The following is a 19,874-nucleotide window of genomic DNA, read 5'->3' as shown; positions in this document are numbered from 1 at the left end:
CTGGATGTCCCCTATTTTATCTTGCAACTCTATATATAGTTAAACGTACAAATGGCCAAGAAGTCATCAAGCAAAAGGCATTCTTGATACTTAAAGCCTGATTTTCAGAGCTCAATCATTTAGCAACTACATTTATTTTTTGTAAAACACTTCACTGTACAAAGGGCCTAGAAAGTCAAGCCTCCAGCTCCCAGCAGTTCTTTGAGAACAATTCACAAAGCAAAGTGCCTTTTCCTCCCCTGGTCTTTCTTCCTGTTATTAGGTGTGTCTCTGTAAATTTGTTTATCACATGTGTCTCCACCTTCTGTAAATACCGTAGCCAAGTAAGTTTCACTATCATTGAGGTCTGACTCAATGAAACCCTGCAACAGTCACAGTCATTGTTCTGGCCAATGAGATCCTCACTCACAGATCGAATGGAAAGAAAACAGCTTCTACAGGGTAATTGATCATCTTTCTGTATCAAGATCCACAAATGCTTTTCCCACAGTTTCCACAGAACCAGGAAGAGCAGGATGGTTTTGTTTTATTTTGTTTTGTTTTAAATCCAGTGATGAGGGGTCTGACATAGTAGCTATTCCAGTGGTTAGTAGTGGTGGTTTCCAAAAAGCTCTCTCTGAATGTCTGTTTGTGCAAAATGTAAAATAAACTCACCCCTGAGATGTGCACTTTTTGGAGCTGCAAGTGAAAAAAAGCTATATTCTCTGTGTTGTGTTTTTAAAAATGATATACCCATATTTTTAAGCAAAAAAATTACTCATTCCCTTGTTAAAGTGCAGTAAGGCAGATTTTATTCAGGGCCATCACCATAAGAGTAGGGAGCACTGCAATAGGGTTTTGCAGCAGGAGAGAGAGGGCAGGCTCAACTTGCAATACAGTAAGAAAAAGTAGAGACTTACAGCCAAGAAACAGGCTAGAGGTCATTGGGTACAAATTACTAAGAGGAAACATTAGGGGTGAAGGGGGATTCTGGTTAAACTGACCTAATAGGATTCTCACTGAAGGCAGGCTAAAGTGATCAATCACCGGGGAGATGGTGGAGGATGAGGAACCTGATGAGATATTGATAGTGATCAGATATAGAGGGTGGAGGGTTCTGGCTAAATTGACTTAGCAGGATTTGGGACCATGCAGAAAACACAGAAGCCCAAAATTCAGGACCCAGTTGAGAAGAGAGTTCAGAAAAGCCTAACTAGAGTTTGCTTGCTTGGGGAGAGAATCTTTGTCAACACACACACACACACACACACACTCTCACAGCCTTAAAAAAGCAGGCTTGTTCTTTTCCCTGCACTAAGATGACTTCGTTTTAATCAGGGTTCTCACTTTTCCAGGAAGGGCCACACCTCTTGCTTTCTTCTGACTCTTTATTATCCATAAAGAACATCCCATTTGTATTATTCCATTCTCACACTGCTATAAAAATACTACCATAGACTGGGTAATTTATAAACAAAGGAGGTTTAATTGACTCACAGTTCTGCATGGCTGAGAGGCCTCAGGAAACTTACAAATATATGGCGGGAGGGGAAGCAGGCACCTTCTTCACAATGTGGCAGGAGGCGGGGTGAGTATGTGAAGGAGGAACTGTCAAACACTTATAAAACCATCAGATCTCATGAGAACTCACTCACTATCATGAGAACAGCATGGGGGGAACCACCCCCATGATCCAATAACTTCCCACCACATCCCTCCCATACATAACATGTCAGGATTATGGGGATTACAATTCAAGATGAGATTTGGGTGGGTAGAGACAGCCAAACCATATCATTCTGCCCCTGGCCCCTCCCAAATCATGTCCTCACATTTCAGAAGACAATCATGCCTTCCCAACAGTCCCCCAGAGTCTCAAGTTATTCCAGGATTAGCCCAAAAGTCCAAGTCTACAGTCTCATCTGAGACAAGGCAAGTCCCTTCCATCTAGGAGTCTGTAAAATCAAAAGCAAGTTTCATTACTTCCAACATACAATGGGGGTACAGGAGTTGGATAAATGCTCCCATTCCAAATGAAAGAAATTGACCAAAACAAGGTGGCTACAGGTGCTACACTAGTCCAAAATCCAGCAGGGGAGTCATTAAATCTTAAATTTCCAAAGTAATCTCCTTTGACTCCGTGTCTCAGATCCAGGGCATGCTGATACAAGGAGTAGGCTCCCACAGCCTTGGGCAGCTCCTTCATGGGCTGGCATTGAGTGCCCACAGCTTTTCCAGGCACACGGTGTGATCTGTCAGTGAATTGACCATTCTGGGGTCTGGAAGACAGTGGCCCTCTTCTCACAGATCCACTAGGCAGTGCCCCAGTGGGGAGTCTGTGTGGGGGCTCCAACCCCACATTTCCCTTCTATACTGCTCTAGTAGGAAGTCTCCATGAGGGCTCCACCCCTGCAGCAGACTTCTGCCTGGATACCCAGGCATTTCCATACATCCTCTGAAATCTAGGCAGAGGTTTCCAAACCTCAAATTCTTGACTTACAGGTACCTGCAAACCCAACACCACATGGAAACAACCAAGGCTAGAGGCTTGCACCCTCTGAAGCAATGGTCCAAGCTGTACCTTGGCCTCTTTTAGCAACAGCTGGAGCTGAAGTGGCTGGGGGATTAGGGAGGCCCTGGGCCTAACCCATGAAACCATTTTTCTTCCTAGGCCTCTGGGCCTGTGACAGAAGGGGCTGCCACCAAGATCTCTGACATGCCCTAGAGATGTTTTCCCCATTGTCTTGGGGATTAGTATTCGGCTCCTCACTACTTATGCAAGCTTCTGCAGACAGCTTCAATTTCTCCCCAGAAAATGGTTCTTTCTTTTCTATCACATCATCAGGCAGCAAATTTTCCAAACTTTTATGCTCTACTTCCCTTTTAAACATAAGCTTTAATTCCAAACCATCTCTTTGTGAACACATAAAACTGAACACTTTCAGAATAATACTGGTCACATCTTGAATGTTTTGCTGCTTAGAAATTTTTTCCATCAGATACCCTAAATCATGTCTCTCAACTTCAAAGTTCCACAGATCTCTAGAGCAGGGGCAAAAATTCAGTCAGTCTCTTTGCTAAACCATAGCATGAGTCACCTTTACTCCAGTTACCAATAAGTTCATCATCTCCATCTGAGACCATCTCAGCCTGGACTTCATTGTTCACATCACTATCAGCACTTTGGCAGAAACCATTCAACAAATCTCTAGGAAGCTCCAAACTTTCCCACATCTTCCTGTCTTCTTCTGAACCCTCCAAACTGTTCCAATCTCTGCCCATTACCCAGTTCTGAAGTCACTTCCACATTTTCAAGTATTTTTATAGCAGTACCTCACTCTCTGCAGTACCAATTTACTGTATTAGTCTGTTCTCACACTGCTACAAAGATACCACCCAAGACTGGGTAATTTATAAACAAAAGAGGTTTAATTGACTCAGTTCCGTATGGCTGGGGAGGCTCCAGGAAACTTACAATCATGGCAAAAGGGGAAGCAGGTACCCTCTTCACAAGGCAGCAGGCGAGGGTGATTAAGTGTGTGAAGGAGGAACTGTCAAACACGTATAAAACCATCAGCTCTCATGAGAACTCACTCACTATCACTAGAACAGAATGGGGGAAATGGCCTCCATGATTCGGTTACCTCCAGCTGGTTTTTCCTTGACATGTGGGATTATGGGGATTATCAGAACTACAATTCAAGATGAGATTTAGGTAGGGATACAACCAAACCATATGACCATTTTTATTCAAACTCCTAACATCTCCATCACTTTGCTGATAATGTTTCAAGTCATTGGTTTCAAGTGAAGCTTTGCAGTCTGTAAAAGTGTCACTGGTTTTAAGAGAGACTTTGAAGTCCTCCCAACTCCTGTCCACACCTACCTGATACCCAAGGAGACTTGTTACCTGCTGCCATCTTGGATCATTGGTAACCAAGGTTCTGCCCCCACGATCCATAGTCTTCAGGAGCATCTTTTGCTCACTGTGGATGGCTGTTGCTCTGGGGACACTGGTGGATATTCACTTTACAGAATACTATGAGGTCCACCTCTGTGAAACTGCGGGCACATCTTTACAGTGGCCATTCCAAAAGGAAAGGGGGTGAGCCTGCCCTTTCTTACCTGCATTATAGCTTATGCCGACGGTATGTCTCCTTGAGGTAATAGTTTCTCCCTCAAACAGGAGTACTGCCTTTAGCAAATGGGTAGTAAATAAACTGGATTTCTACAACAGGTAGCACTGTTCCTATGGCCAGAGTGTTTAAAGCTATTTGCGTGTGTTTCTCTGTATTAATTTTTCTCAAAAAGAACCCCGCCTTTTTCCATACAGCTGGGCCACATGAAACCATATTAATTTTTTATCAGATGTACAATCTAGAAATGTTTTGTTTTTCTTTCATGTTTTAATTGTGTGAAGTCTTGAAGATACACTAAGTGAAGAGAGTAGTGTAATGACCCATATAACCTTTGCTTAGATGTAATTATTGTTAACATTTTGCTGTATTTGCTGCTCATATTTTTGTCACTGTCTGTAATACACATATCATGAAATTTTATTCCTAAACATTTTAAAATATACTATTAAAGTCTTAGGGCATTTTCTTACATAATCATAATTATCATGGTCACACATAAAATTAACAAAAATTCATCAAAATCTTTCAATACCCAAGTTTCCTTTATTGTCCTCAAGATGTCCTTTACAGATGGTTTGTTCAAACTGTCCTCAAGGTGTCCTTTACAAGTGGTTTGTTCAAACTTTGATTGATTCAACAGGGACACGCATTGCATTTAATTATCTTATCTAGGAAAGTCAGCCTCCTTTCAACACCTTGGCTGTTTGTTTGTTTGTTTTTGTGTTTCACATTGATTGTTGACCAGTCTGACTCCAGATTTTGGCTATAAGTAACCAGAGACCCAAATCAAAACGCTTCATACAATACAGGAATTTGTTATCCTATGTAACAAGAAATCAGAAGGGAGGACAAGGCCACAGCTGGCAATTCAGTGGTTAAGCCAGTGGCTCAACAATATAATCAAGGTCACAGGCTTTCTCTGCCTTTCTTCTCTGCCATCTGCATCATGCTAGCTTCCACCCTCATGCTCATCCTATGGAAGTTGCAAGAGAACTGCAGCACTTTCAAGCATCTTAATCCCATAGGTTTAGAAAAATCAGAACATTCCTTCAAGTATCCCTTTTATAGAATGAGATAAACTTTCTCAGAAGCCTCCCAGCAGAATTTTCCTAATATCTTGTTTGCCAGATTGTGTTACATGCTCACTCCTAAACCACTCACAGCCAAAGGGAACAGAGCAGCAGTGATTGTCTTCAATACATTAATATTTACCCCCACAGGGGCTAAGGAAGGACCAAAACAACATGGCCTCATGACACCTGAATAATGTAGGTTATTTGTGGCAGTGAAGTGTGGAGGGAGGCTGGTGGTTAGGCAGTCAATTACATTGCAGCAAGCCTTGTCCTAATAATCCTTGTGTGTTATCAGTTCCACATAATACATATGTTATTATATATTTCCTTCCAGATTTGGACATCAGTCATGCTGTTGATGCATATTCACAATGCAAAGCAAAAATGCAACTGATGTGCCTTATTTATCTGGCAGCAATGATCAGGGCTTAGTAGCCCACAGACTAGCTGCAAGGTGCATCTATATTATGACTGTCCAATGCATCCCTCTTCTGCAGTGTAAGGTATATCTGCCTCAGTCCCTGTTCTGTTGCTTATAACAGAATATCTGAAAGTGGGTAATTTATAAAGAAAAGGAATTTATTTCTTACAGTTATGGAGGTTGGGAAGTCCAAGGTCAAAAGGCCATCCAGGTGAGGGCCTTCTTGCTGGTGGGGACTCTCTGCAGAGTCCCGAGGCAGTGCAGGATACAACATGGTGAAAGGACGGAGCATGCTGGCTTAAGTCTCTCTTTCTCTTCTTATAAAGCCACTAGTTGCACACCCATAGAAGTCATTAATCCAGTAACCCATTAGTCCTTAATTTATGAATGGATTAGTCCAGTCGTGAGGGTAGGACCTATTTAAGGCCCCACCTCTTAACACTGTCACTTTGGGGACTAACTTTCAACATGAGTTTAGGAGGGGACAAATGTTCAAACCATAGCAACATTTGTTTTGGGACAAATTCATCTCAAACCAGATGCTATTGGATCTGGTTTGAAACCACTGAATCCTTACTTTGCCCACAGCAAAATAGAGCCCAAAGACACAGATTCAACTGTTCATGATCTGGAGAAACCTGGTAGAGGAGCAGAGCAGTGAGAGAGGGAAAATGAAGCAGCCAGTAACAGTAAATCATCAAGCCACTGCTGCCGTGGGCAGCCGCACCCTAATCCTGCAGGGGAAGCTGGGGAACAGTGTGGAACTTAGCTGGGAGGCATTGCACCTAAGGAGTCAGGGGCTGGCACAAGGGGAAGTAAGTTAAGTGAGAGCCTGGTGCTGGGTATGCATGGAGAACAAGACCATGCACCAGGATGAAGGGCAGAGGGTGTGTACTCATGAGCACTGGGGAAGACAATCTAGACAGGATGGGGCACTCTGGACAGGTACAGGGATCCAGAGTATAGATGCCACTGAAAGTTAGGTTGAGAAGCTTGGATTCAAGTGACAGCCACTTACATGCCATTGACAGCTTCAGAAATGAGGAACAAAGTCCTGGGCTTGGATGGAGACTAAGAGCAGACAGAGAAAGATAAAAGGGAAAATCATTTTGGAGAGAGGATGAATAGGACCAGGGCCAGATCCAGGGCCAGGTGACCTGTAGTCACACAGCACCCTGAGCTCACAAAGGCTGGCACCTAGCTTAATGCTCCGCTACTCCCCTCTTGAGATTCTTCATCTTATCTTTGAGTGTGTTTTCTATGTGAAGTTTGATAAGAAATGAAGCATGCTGTGGAGTGGAGGACCTTGCAGCCTTGGCTCACATGCAACCCACCTTCACCACCGCCCCTTCCCAAGCCGGCAGTACCACATCTAAGGCTGATAACAGAATGAGCCCCCACCCAGTTGTTAGCTTGACCCAATGTGGAGGTCATGCATTGGCCATGGATTAGGCATTGCCTTTGGAAAGGAGGTGTGCCTGCCTGCCTCAGTTCCCTCACTCTCAGCTAGGACATGAATCCCAAGTTGGTGGGCAGGGGGTACAAGGGTGGCAGCAGGATGCTTTTGAGGGTCTGCATTTGCCTGTGGACCCTTTCCGTTTTCCGGAGGAAACCAGACATTAAATTACAAGAAAAACAGAGACAAAAATTATCATTACAGCTCGAGAAAGAAACCACTGAAGAAATGAAAAAGCTTTATATTTTAGTATCTTTAACAACACTCTTTTTCCTGCTTTTTGAAGAAAAAGTCCCCATGTTTTCATCTGCAACGGGTTTTGCAAATTATGCAGCCAGTCCTGGATAGGAATGAGTACCTAGTGGAGGGGGAAAGCGTGATGAATCAAGATGGTGCTAAAGTTTCAGTGGTGGATGATATGGAAATCTGACAAAACTCAGCATGTTTACGGAGAGAAGACAGAAGACAGGTGTGGGCTCAGAGTTAGAGTACCTGGATTCAAGTACAGTGCTATTTAACAGCTGCCTGTGACCTTCCTGGACAAGTGATTTAAGTCCAACCAGATTCATTTTCTTCTTCTGTCAAATGGAGGAAAACTGATATGTTAGTTATCTCTCATTTCTTGTAAGGATCCATGGAAAATGCTGAGCTTTGTATCTGCCACATGGCAAATTGGTATTGTTATTGGCCACCTAAGAGGTGCCTTTCATCTGGTAGCAGGAGCTTCTGCATTCTGAGTCATTCATGGGTGCCAATATGCCTGACTGGAATTTTCTGGCAATTTCCTTCCTATGGGACTTCACTTTAGCCAAGCCAGAAACACCACCTCCATCCTCCACCTCCTCCCACCTCCTGACTGCCTTCTATTTTTATGAACACAGCAGCTTTGCTTCTGGTGATTAATAGTCTTGGGGCCAGGCATAGTGGCTCACGCCTGTAATCCCAACACTTTGGGGGGCCAAGGCGGGTGGATCACGAGGTCAGGAGTTCAAGACCAGCCTGGCCAATATGGCGAAACCTCGTTTCTACTAAAAATACAAAAATTAGCCGGGTGTGGTGCCGTGAACCTGTAGTCCCAGTTACTCAGGAGGCTGAGGCAGAAGAATCGCTTGAACCTAGGAGGCGGAGGTTGCAATGAGCCAAGATCGTGCCACTGCACTCAAGCCTGGGCATCAGAGCGAGACTCTGTCTCAAAAAAAAAAAAAAAAATTGTCTGGGATCCTGGACAATTCCTAAAGGAGGCAAAGAAGGACACCTTTACAGTGAATGGGGTGGGCCCACACAGACCCTTCAAAAGATGTCTACAAGAAATACCAAGGCTAGCATTGTTGTGGGTATGGAGAGCAAATGAGGCAAAGAAATGGCTTTCAGCACTAGGCAATACATGGTAGCTATACCTGCTATGAATAATAATAGGAAGAACTGGAATTGAAACATTGAGATTAGATGTGTTTCTACCTCATTCTGCTGTAGACAGCTAAACGCGGCACAGTAGTGTCCTCTTAGATAACTGTTGGCTATAAAATTCAGTCTTGAATCTCTAACGATTCGATTGGTACAATTACAGGAAGAAACCAAATCATAGCTCTGCTGAGGACCTGTGGAGTCCACTCAGTGCGACCTTTCATTTTGCAGTTAAGGAAAGTAAGGACTAGAGAGGTGCAACATCTTACTCAAAATTAAACAGAAATCAATCAGTATCTTTCAACTAGAAGTTGACGCCATTTTCATTGTATGTTATGTGAAACATGTATCTATTAAAAGCATTATGATGATTTTAAAACACACCTGCACATTCTTGTAATTCTTTCCATCCAGAAGTTGAGCCTAGTTCTCCTCCCATTAAATCTGGGCCAATTGTAGGGACTTCACTGGTAACTAGTAGAATATAGCACAGCTTTTGAAGCTATGAGAAAAGCCTCTATTGCTTCTGTCTAATTCTCTTGGGTCACCTGCATTTGGATCAATGAGCTGCCAAAAGACCACCATGTTGTGAGGAAGCCCAGGCCATATGAAGAGGCCACATGAAGGTGAAACAGATGATAGCCTCAGGTGAAGTTCCAGGCAACAGCCAGCATCAACTACCAAATTGGGTCATGCTCCCCATTCTGCCTTTGACTCTTCTCAGCTCAGCCCCCAGACATTGTGGAACACAGACAAGCCATTCTCACTGTGTCCTTCTCTGAATTGCTTACCCACAGAATTTTTGAGCATAATAAAATGGACGACTTTTTTGCCACTGTGTTTTAGAGTGATTTGTTAACCAGCAGTTGAAACAGGAGCAGTATTTTTGTTCTACTACTGACTTTTGGATGGGAAGCAAAACAGAAAAATTCATTCCTAGTCTATTTTACTTTCACTCAAGGCCAACTAAAGCCAAAATACTGTATTTGGTTTGAAAAGAGAAATGAAATAAAACCAGGCTCTGCATTTTCACTTTCTGCAGCATAGATTCTTTGAGGAACAAATAGAAGGCAACCCCAAGAGGTTTTTCTTTTTTAAATGTCACGAGATTTTTCAGAAGATGATAAACGTTTGCTTGGCAGTATAGCTCCCAAGCAAATATCAGGCAATTAATTAATCACACATATACAACAATTTTTCTGTGGAGAAATTTTTTTATTAAAAATGCAAATACTTTAAATGCTAAAAATACTTTCCATGCTTTAAACATCTCTTAAAAAGTATTTGAAAATATGAGTAACAAAGGGTTTCTCTGCTGTAAAGTACAATACAGCTGATTTACTTTTATAATATAAACATCATTTTTTCTCCTAATGCTGAAAGCCAAGTAAACAGCAAGGTGGGCTGAGGGCCTGTGTGGGTCAGATGCGCTTTTGGCAGTCACTGAGTTTGCCTGATGACAGTCTAGAGGGCACAGACACAGTCAGCAACACGGAAAACCAAGGCAGTATATTCAGTATTTTTATCCATTTCCTAGGGCTGCTATCACAAATCACGTCAAACTTGGAAGCTTAAAACAACAGAGATGTATTATCTCGCAGTTATGGAGGCTAGAAATCCTCAATCAAGGTGCCGAGAGGGTCATGGTCTCTCTGCAGGTTCCAGGGGAGGCGCCTTCTTGGCCGTTCTGGCCTCTGGTAGTGGCTGGCAATGCTTGACATGACTTGGAGCCACACCGCTCCCATCTCTGCTACGCAGCATTCTCCTCTGTATGTGTGTCCATGTCTCCTTTCCTCTTCTTATAGGATACCTGTCATGTTGGATTAAGGGCCCCCCTACTCAAGTATGGCCTCATCTTCACTCGATTATATCTGAAAAGACCCTATTTCCAAATAAGGTCATGTTCACAAGTATCAGGGGTTAAGACACCAACCTACCTTTTAGGGAGACACAGTTCAACCCACAGCAGTGTCCTAAACAAAAAAAGCTGTTGTGGCAGGAGGAGATGATAATTAATCCAGGGCACGCCTGCTGCTGCTTTGCATGTGGCCTGAAGACCCTGGGTGTAAATACCGACTGGCTGTGAAGCTGTGCGAAAGCGATTTCCCTCACCAGTCTCAGAGTTCTTACCTGTGACTGGGGGCTGACTGAGACCAGTGGCCCTGGGCAGGCCCTGTGAGCCCATCCTCCTGCAAAACACTGACACCCAGGTTGCACCCCAGCCAGCTGAGCCAGAGCTTGCACGTTACCAGATCTCTCGATGATTCTGTGCACGTTAAAGCTTGAGGACTACCTAACACAGTTCTTGGGGCATAACGATTTACCAATAAATGCTAATCCCTTCTATTCATAAACACCACAAAAGCACTTCAATAAAACAGCTGAGTTCACATTTAATTTAATAACTATGGACTGCAATGAAAGGGAGAAGGGAGGAAAGTAGGCCATGTTTAAACTAACTTCCTCCTCCAGAAGGAAACTGGCTAACAAACAACAGGCTGGGTGAGACACTAACTTTGGGGACTCTTTTGAATATCTCAGCTTTCTTTTTTTACTTAAGGAAAGATTGCTAGGCTCAAGTGGGAAAAAGCCATTCAGAGAGAGGAGGTAGCTCAGATAAATTTTTTTGAAAGGTCATGTTAACTGAAAAAAAAAAAAAAACAGGGGAGTTTAGAGATCATTAGTGTATAATTCTAATGAGAATTTAAATATATATGCACATTAAAATCCAAAAACAACAACCAACCAAATAAAAATGCTTGGAAGTCATCTCTCCCCCTCTCTGAACAACAACAAAAACAAGCTGAAAATCAATAACTTTTCTTAGATCCATCACAGAACTGAGGTGGAGGATAAATCAGCACCCTGAAAACTGAAGAGATGGGTGAAGAGGGAGAGTGCAGATCAGCTCGCCGGAGGCACAGGCCACTGGAGCTGGTGAGAACACTTGAAGGGTGCAGCTGACCAATCACCAGGGGCTGAGGGTGGACTAACGTGAGAGTTAAAAACTCCTGGGGACCCTAGAGCAGGGTTGTGCGACACATTTTTTTTTTTTCCTCCAGGAACCCCACCAGGTTCTCAGTGAATATACCCTGTGCATGGCCAGGGAGAAGGGAAGAGTAACCATTCTGAAATATGCCCAGATCATTCTCCACAACAAACACCACCAAGCCAGAGCTTTACCCAATTTTGGGGAAAGGAAATGACCCAATTGCAGCCCCCTCTAGCCTGCTTTCTCTGGCATGAGAAGAGAAAAACCATCTGAGAAACACTGGTGAAGGTCACAGCCCAGGGTCACAGGTTCACTGAAGCACTGAGACCTGGTCATAGGATCATGAACTGGTTCCCCATCCCACACCTTATCCCACATCAAAGGGGTTCCCATATAATAGCAGGGGGTTGCAGCACAATAAAACTTCAAGGACCAGACTCCTAAGAAAAAGTTCCTGAGAAACCCACAGACAATAGGAGAGCCAAAAACCAGGACCGAGGACAAATAAGCTTCTGACACATACAGCTACAGGGGACAGTAAGCACAGACTAACTTCTAGCCAGAAAAACATCAAACTTCTCACCAAAGGCCTGTCTGCTTGAGTTCTCATAACCCAGTACATCATGTGTGGCTTTTCACAAGAAATTACAAGACATGACAGAAGGCATGGAAAAAAACCATCTGAAAAGATAAAGCAAGCATCACAGTCAGACTCAGATATGGCAGAGACTTCAAAATCATTATATCAGGAATTCTAAGTAACTGTGGTTAAAATGTTAATGAAAAAATTGGACAACATGCAAGAACAGATGGGTAATGTAAGCAGAGAGATGAAGATTATAAGAAAGAAGCAAAGAAACCTTAGAAACCAAAACCACTTCCATAACAAAAATGAAGCATGCACCCTGATGGGCTCACGAGTAGACTGGACACAGCCGAAGAAAGAATCAGTGAGCTTGAAGAGACATCAACAGAAACTTCCCAAACTGAAATGCAAGGAGAAGAAAAAAAATATTTTAAAAGAAATAGAATATGCAAGAATGGTGAGACATAAAAGGCATAACACACTAATGAATACCAAAAGGAGAACAAAGAAAGTGAAGGAGCAGAAGAAATATTTAAAGATTATAATGACTGAGAATTTTCTAAAATTATTAACAAAAATCAAACCATAGATTAAAGAAGCTCAGAGAACAACAAGCACAGTTAATACCCCCAAATCAACACCTGAGCATATCATACTCAGACTACAGAAAAACAAAGACCTAGAGAAAAATCTTGAAAAAATCCTGGGGTAGGGGTGGCAAGGTGGGGGACACCCACCCAGAGAGGAACAAAGATGGGCATTCCATCAGACGTCTAGGCCGTAACCAGGCAAGCGAGAGAGTGGAGTAAAGATTCAAAGATTTGAAACAATAAAAAACTCACGTAAAATTTTGTATCCTGCAAAATTATCCTTCAAAGGTGATGGAGAAATAAAGACTCAAATCAACAAAACTGAGGGCATTTGTCACCAGTAAATCTGCCTTGCAAGAAATGTTGAAAGAAGTTCTTCAGAGGGAAGGAAAAAGATATAGGTCAGGAACTCTTCTCTACCTAAAGAAAGGATGAGAGTTGGGAAAGGAAAAAAGAAGACTCTTAAGTTCTCCTTAGAAGCCCTTACTGCTGACAGTGTTGAATTTTACCTGTGTTCTTAGAAAACAGAGGATGCTAAGACATCTCCCATCCTTCGTGCTAGAGGAAATGACTTAACTTCAAGATCCTCTTCCTTGTATGACTTAAATTAGATTCATGGAAGCCCCCTGTATTAGTCTGTTTTCATACTGCTATAAAGAGCTGCTGAAGGCTGGGTAATTTATTACTTTCAATGGCAAAAACTGCAATTACTTTTGTACCACCCTAATATAAAGGAAAGACATTTAATTGACTCACAGTTCGGCATAACTGGGGAGGCCTCAGGGAACTTACAATCACGGTGTAAGGCCAAGGGGAAGCAAGGTGTCTTCTTCACAAGGCGGCAGGAAGGAGAAGTGTTGAACGAAGGGAGAAGAGCCCCTTATAAAACCATCAGATCTCATGATAACTCACTCATTATCAGGAGACCAGCATGGGAGAAACCACATCCATGATTCAATTTCCTCCACCTGGTCTCTCCCTTGACAAGTGGGGATTATGGGGATTACAATTCAAGGTGAGATTTGGGTGGGGACACAAAGCTTAACCATATCACCCCACCCCTGCCCCCGTTTACTTATGACAGACCAGACTGGGCCTTCCAAATTCCTATTCTTTGCCTCATAGATTAGCTGAACTATTTTTCCCCTGAAATTAATGGAAACAAAATGCTTATTTATTGAACTTTGGTTAAGTTTCTGTCCTTTCCCCAGGTCCCAGAACCTTGGCCCACCATCAGCCTGAGCCGGTCTTCACCCACTCCTAAGAACAGGCTGGCCTCCAGAAGAATGTTCCCTGATCCACTACCCACTTTTGGGACCCCTTCATCCACTTCCTCACATCACTTCCTTGTTTATTCCTCCTATAAAACAAAACCACTTTTTGCCTAACTCTTGAGATGCCTGCAGATCTCATGTGTAGAGTGTTCTATTTATTACAACAGTCTCCCCACACCCCACCACCATCCAACCCCTTCCAATGATACTTTTGAACGAAATCTCGCCTAAGTCATGGTTTATTTGACACTGTAAATTTGGCCTCCCACTTTGGCCTGGGTCCATGTCAAAGCCTGCCAAGCTCACACTCCCATCTCAGGAATCAGCTCCAGTCACCGTCCAGTCCGAGCAAGTTGCTGGGAAGTATGTCCTTAGCCTTCTATGCTCACAGCACCAACAGCTTTTGCTGCCTTGCTTTTCATGCACTTGAACAGAAATGACAGAGATCTCCAGGTTTGTTGCTGCTGGAACTATCAATATGTGCTTTCCCTAGTCAGGAGGTATTTTTTTCCTGCCTCTTGAGTAAAGAATTCCCTTTTTAACAAGCTTTTTTTTCCTTGTTTGTTTGTTTGTTTTTGCATACAGTCACACTCACAATTAGTCTTGCATAGCATAGGGCCTCCTGACAATGGTTTTAGATGAATTGATGATCATTTAGCTTAGGAAAAAGAAATGTACGATGTGTGCAGAACTACACATTCTGAATTGGATCATAAGATAGTTTTTAGAAGCTAGAGTTCTCCAGATTTCCAGATTTTATTGCCAGAGCAGTGATGAAAGCAGTTTACTCATCTTCAAATTATGTAATATTCTGTAATTGTGAATTCTCTTTAAAACTCTTCAAAGAACCCATGCTGCTAAGAAAAGCCAGACAACACATTCCATATTGATTTGCTCATTCTGAATGTTTTCTTGACCGCCTCCCATCATGTGCTCCTAGGTCCTAGGCCTGAGATGGATGACCCGAATCTTAGACATGGACGCCGACTCCCCCAACCCCCTGCCCCGCCAACCCCCAAACCAAAGGAGCTCACTTTTTAGCTAGAGAGATGAATATTAAATAATTAATGAACATGTTTATTTTTATTTTTTTAAGTTTATTTTCATTGTATTGACGTTTACCTTTAAATTATTGAACACATTTATATGTCATTTTTAAAACTTATGAATAAAGTGCTGCCAAGGCGACAACCTGCCAAGGGACTGGGAGTCAGTGGGATAGGGAGAAATGGGCATAAACTGGGTGTCAGACAGCTCAGGAAAAGTTAGGTAGGTGAGATTCTAAGAAACAACACTATAGAGAGAGTGGGACCATGGTGCCCAAGGACTCCACCTACACTGTAAGTGTAGACATAACTCTCTGAGCAACTAAGATGGTATTTTCCATTAACAAGGCAATCGATACTTATGACGCTTCATGGGCATGTTGTAAAATACATCTCAAATTTTGAAAAGTTGGCAAAAACAATTGAGGATCAATTTAATTTAAGAATTAGGATCAGTAATTTAAGAATTAGGAGTATATTAGTCCGTTTTCACACTACTATAAAGAACTGCCCGAGACTGGGTAATTTATAAAGGAAAGGGGTTTAATTGACTCACATTTCAGCATGGCTGAGAAGGCCTCAGGAGACTTACGATCATGGCCCAAGGTGAAGGGAAAGCAAGGCACCTTCTTTACAAGGTGGCAGGAAGAAGAAATGAACCCAGGAGGAACTACCACTTATAAAACCATCAGATCTCATGAGAACTCACTCACCATCATGACAACAGCATGCGGAAACCACCCCCATGATTCAATTACCTCCACCTGGTCTCTCCCTTGACACATGGGGTTTATGGGGATTACAATTCAAAATGAGATTTTGGTTGGGAAAACAGCCAAACCATATTAAGGAGGAAAGATACATTCATGCATCTCCTATTTTTTACATTAAATTGTTCTTTGGAATGATCTGGATTTGAATGATGTGTTATTTATATTTGGCTATCCTAATTATTCAAACATGAACTGAGGAAACGCTTTTATTGGAGAAGGGAATGGAGGAAGGGAGGCAACTAAAAATTTTAAGAGTCTGAAAACAAAACAAAACAAAACAAAACAAATGAAGCCAAACTTATACTCAGGATAAAAAACCACGCAATTCTTTTCTTTCAAGGTGTATTCGGCATATATTTATCGAGGTTAGCTAACCCATAGGGTGTCAGTGGACACAAAACAGTCAAGATGCCGAGAATTTGGATTCTGTTGGCAAAAAATAGTCAATAAAGAAATACATGAGAAAATAAGGTGAGTTCAGGGAGTGTGAAATGTCAAGATTTTGATAATTATACTATAAAATGCAGGCATAAAATGTGTGTGTTCCTCATTCCTTCAATGCATCCTCAGAAATGATCCCTGGTAAATTAAGGGCTTTCATGCACTTTTTCCTTTTTTTTTTTTTTTTTTTCTGGCAGCAGCCAAAAGACATGGCCAGAGCCTGAGCAGGGTAAATATCATCTTTTTTTTTTTTAGACAGAGTCTTGCTCTGTCACCTAGCCTAGAGTGCAGTGGCCCGATCTCAGCTCACTGCAACCTCTGCTTCCTGGGTTCAAGCAATTCTCTGCCTCAGCCTCCCGAGTAGCTGGGATTATAGGCACCCGCCACCACTCCTGGCTAATTTTTGTATTTTTAGTAGAGACGGCGTTTCACCATCTTGACCAGGCTGGTCTTGAACTCTTGACTTTGTGATCCACCCACCTCAGCCTCCCAAAGTGCTGGGATTACAGGCATGAGCCACCACGCCCAGCCCAATATCATCCTCTTTTAAAAGCTCCATAATCCCCTATACATCTACGTCCAATCTCCAGTGGTCTTATAAGAAGAGGACAGACGTACAGTAAAGATGGAGACAGGGACTAAAAGCCAAGGAATGCCAGCAAGCACCAGGAGCTAAGTGAGAGGCAGTGAACAGATTCTTCTCCAGAGCCTCCAAAGGAACCAACTTTGCTGACATTTGATTTTGGACTGCTGGACTCCAGAACTGTAAGTGAATACATTTCTGTTCATTTAAGACATCAGTCTGTGGTAATTTGTTGGGGCAGCTCTAGAAAATTTATACACTAGCTCATTGGAAATAACTATCTTTATCATTAAATAGACATCATTCTGGATTATATATACATGTAATATACATATATATAAACAAAATTCCAGATATATCTATATATCATATCATATATTCACACCATATATGGATATATAAACCATATATATCATTCCCACTGGATAGATAGGTACAGATACGTACGGACAGATGGTTAGATTGAAAGAAATATTTCTACTATAATGGGGGTAATTCTATACATTCTATATTAAATGTGATTTTACTTGAACGTATCTGAAGTAAAAGAATAGATCTATCCTTCTATTGCACTGTTTTCCTATTTCTGTCCTAAAATCTTGTTGTTCAGTGTATTCAATTTTGTGTAGGGCAAACACGTACTGTTTGCTACGGTCTAAATGTTTGTGTGCCCTCCCAAACCCAGATGTTGAAATCTAATCACCAATGTGATGGTATTAGGAGGTGGGGCTGCTGGAAGATGATGGTATTAGGAGGTGGAGCTGCTGGAACACGATGGTATTAGGAGGTGGGGCTGATGGGAGACAACGGTATTAGGAGGTGGGGCTGCTGGAACATTATGGTATTAGGAGGTGGGGCTGCTGGGAGATGACGGTATGAGGAGGTGGGGCTGCTGGGACATGATGGTATGAGGAAGTGGAGCTGCTGGGACAGGATGGTATTAGGAGGCGGGGCTGCCGGGAAACGATGGTATTAGGAGGCGGGGCAGCTGGGAGGCCATGGTATTAGGAGGCGGGGCTGCCGGGAGATGATGGTCTTAGGAGGCGGGGCTGCTGGGAGACGATGGTATTAGGAGGTGGGGCTGCTGGGAGACTATGGTATTAGGAGGTGAGGCTGCTGGCTCTGCCCTCATGAATTGGATTAGTTCCTATCTTAGTCCATTCAGCCTACTATAAGACTACCTCAGACTGGGTCATTTATAAACAGCAGAAATTTATCGCTCAGAGTTCTGGAAGCTGGGAGTCCAAGATTAAGGCACTGGCAGGTTCAGTGTCTGGTGAGGCCTCACTCTCTGCTTCACAGATGACACCTTTTTCTATGTCTTCACATGGTAAAGAAGGGGTGAACAAGCTTCCTTGGGCCCCTTTTATAAGGGCATTGCTATGGCTTAAATGTATGTGTCTCTCTAGAATTCCTATGTTGGAGCCTAAAATCCACTATAATAACATTAAGAGCTGAAGCCGTTTTGGAAGTGATTAAGAAATGAGGCTCCACCCTCTTGAATGGGAATAGTATCCTTATAAAAGAGGTTGACAGGAGTGTCCTAGTTCCTCCCCTCCTTTTTTTTGCCCTTTTGCCTCCCATCCCTTCCCTCATGTGAGGACACAGTGTTCGTCCCCTTCTGTGGACCCAGCAAAACAAGGCACTATCTTGGAAGCAGATAGCAAGCTCTTATCAGACACTGAATCTGCTGGTACCTTTATCTTGGACTTCTTAGCCTTCAGAACTCTGAGAAATAATGTCTATTATTTATAAATCACTCAGTCTAAAGTATTCTGTTATAGCAGTGGAAATGGGCTGAGATAGGCACTAATTCCAGTTATGAGGTTAGAGCCCTCATGACCTAATCAATATCCCAAAGCCCCACCTTTTAATACTATTGCACTGGTGATTAGGTTTCAACATATGAATTTGAGGGAACACAAACTTTCAGACCCTAGAAGTGCCACTAAAAGAGAGCTCAGAGAGCTAGCTTGCCCCTTCTATCACGTGAGGGCACTGTGAGTAGGTGCCTTCTGTGAGTCATCTGTGAATCTCTGGGTCCTCACCAGCGACCAGATTGGCTAGCACCTGGATCCTGGATTTCCAACTTTCAGAACTGTGAGAAATAAATTTGTTGTTCATAAGCTGCCTAGTTTATGATATTTTGTTACAGCAGTCGACACAGACTAATACACTACTCTTCTTTGTTTCCAAGTTTTCTTGATAATTAATTATGTGATCTTCCATATAAAACTTAAAATTAATTAGTTCTAAAACACATATCCCCAAGAGAATTTGGGACTCTCATGAGAATTGCACTAATTTTGTAATTTGACTTGGGAAGAATTGACAGTATTTTTGATACTGACTACTCACCTAAGAATACAGCATGTTTTACATTTACTAGGGCCTTATTACTGCCTTTTCAGTAAAGGTTTATAATAAAGATTGTGTAACTTGTTAAAGTTTATTCCTAAGTATTTTATGGTTTCTGTTGCCATTGTGGAGGAAATATTATTTCATTTTTAATACGTTTTTGCTTATTCAAATAATTCTAATTTTTCTTCTACTTAGTTAAGCTTTATTATTGCACTCAATTTTAAAATTGAGGCACCTAGATTTTCAAGGGTTCCTGTCATCTGCAAATATTAACATTGCCTTTTCCTTTTAGGTCTTAACAAGGACACAGTTTGTTGTGCCACATAGGGACGAAGCTTTTCGTGGCTAGGGTTGAGGAGGGCTTGCTGGTTATGTGCAAGGGCTTTGCACAATATGATCTAGGTTCACGTCCCTGCTCTGTCACCTACTGGTTGTGTGACCCTTATTTAACCTCTGTGGACCTCAGGGTCCTCATCTCTGAAACGTGGATAATAGTAGTACTTAATTCAGAATTGTAAGAATTAAGCACTTGTTAATACATGAAAGCATTTAGAAGGCACATTAAGCCCTATAGTAAGCATTAGGTTACATTCATCAAAACCTGCTGCATACTTACCTCCTGCAAGTCTCATAAGCACTTCAGAAAGTGTGGTGTCTCCATTCTACGAATGAGGAAACTAAGCTCAAGGCAGCAAGTGATGAGTGCAGGGTCACTTGGAGATACATTTTAGGGCTGCCCCACAAGACCAGCTCCTA

At 42.4% G+C, this 19,874-nt stretch overlaps 1 long non-coding RNA gene across 2 annotated transcripts in view; it reads right to left on the bottom strand.

The window, feature by feature from the left end:
- LOC129393660 (uncharacterized) overlaps positions 1–19,874 on the bottom strand; it is a 104,470-nt gene that overhangs the window by 83,892 nt on the left and 704 nt on the right. For both annotated transcript variants that reach the window (XR_008620701.3, XR_008620702.3), the window contains exon 2: positions 19,735–19,871. This is a non-coding gene — a long non-coding RNA (uncharacterized LOC129393660). The remainder of the gene's footprint in view (positions 1–19,734; positions 19,872–19,874) is intronic.

Source organism: Pan paniscus, chromosome 14, assembly GCF_029289425.2.
Source record: "Pan paniscus chromosome 14, NHGRI_mPanPan1-v2.0_pri, whole genome shotgun sequence".
Taxonomy (NCBI): domain Eukaryota; kingdom Metazoa; phylum Chordata; class Mammalia; order Primates; family Hominidae; genus Pan; species Pan paniscus.
Note: the sequence above shows the minus strand (reverse complement) of the source record. Positions and strands in the feature narration are given on the sequence as shown.